Source organism: Benincasa hispida, chromosome 1 (genome assembly GCF_009727055.1).
Source record: "Benincasa hispida cultivar B227 chromosome 1, ASM972705v1, whole genome shotgun sequence".
In the NCBI taxonomy this organism is placed as follows: domain Eukaryota; kingdom Viridiplantae; phylum Streptophyta; class Magnoliopsida; order Cucurbitales; family Cucurbitaceae; genus Benincasa; species Benincasa hispida.
In genome coordinates this window covers 96,250,898-96,252,357 of record NC_052349.1, presented here as the reverse complement: position 1 = coordinate 96,252,357, position 1,460 = coordinate 96,250,898, and positions in this window count along the sequence as shown.

The following is a 1,460-nucleotide window of genomic DNA, read 5'->3' as shown; positions in this document are numbered from 1 at the left end:
CAACTTCTAATTGGACCCAAAGTCAATGATTTAGAAATTCGTCGTTAATTTAGCAAACGACGTGGTGACTTGTGATTGATCCAAAATTTCTCATTCAACAAATGCCCCCTTTTCGAGATTTATGCACGTATATGGGTGGATGAATCTCGAAAAAATGTAATTTGAGATCAAAGTATGATTTTTGACTCCTTTAATTTGGTGCATCATTATGATTAAAATATGAGAATTTAGCTCAAAATTTTGATTTGAAATCTTGTTCGTTTGACACACTTTCGCTAAGTAAACTTTAATTTGAACTAAAGTAGGATTTATGTTCCACTTTAATTGCAAATTTAATTTAACTTAATTCGAATTCGGAATAGAATTTGGGGTGAAATTGAATCTTGATCCATTTTGGTTTGAGATAAAAATTTGGGATATGCTCAATTTTACTTGGAAATGAGTATAGAAACTAAGGTTGATTTAAATTTGAGATAAAATTTGGAATATAACCAAATTTTGACTCCGCATTTTATTCATAACTCAATATCAAGGTTAACCATTCGAATATTGATAAAATTTGGGATATAGCCAAATTTTAATTTGGGACAGATTTGACATTTATCTCACCCGATTTGGTTGGCTTGAATTTAGAATAAAAATTTAGATTAAAGGCTTTAGACTGAGATTTGGAATAATAGTTAGTTTTAATTCCAATTTGAATGGAATATGAATTTGAACTTAAATAGAAGAGATTTTGAGAGCCAACATATTGGAAGACAGCCTTACTAGCGAGATCAGGCCAATACTAGTGATACCAAGCCATTATCAGCGAGATCAGGCCATTACCAGCGATATCAAACCATTACCAGTGAGATCAGGCCATTACCAGTGATACCAAGCCATTACTAGCGATACCAGGCTATTACCAGCGATACCAAGCCATCACCAGCAATATCCTACCAACTTCATGGTGATACCCTACCAACTTCACCAAGAACTTAATTTGAGAATCGAATTTGATTCGTTTAACAGCTGAAGAAGGAATGATACTCTACTGCCGGAGACAAGAAGAAGAAGAGGATGAAGAAGAGTGTAGAAATGTAGAAGATCTACATCTTTAAGGTGCTGAAGCAAGTTCATCTAGACATCGGTATTTCCAGCAAGACCATGGGTATCATGAACAGCTTCATCAACGATATCTTCGCGAATTGGCCAAACACGTTGTCTCTGAAGGCACCAAGGCGGTGACTAAGTTCACAAGTTCCTCTCCTTTCATAATCTTCTATTTGCAGTGTTTGTAATTAGCACGTGAAGTTTGTTGGAGAGAGCGAGAAAGTGGGAGAGAGCGAGAGTGGAGAGAGCGAGATTGTGAGAGAGAGCGACATTGGAGAGAGCGAGATCGTGGGAGAAAGCGAGATCAGCGAGAGCATTTCGAGCAAGATTGTGGGAGAGAGCGACACCAGCGAGAGGATTTCGAA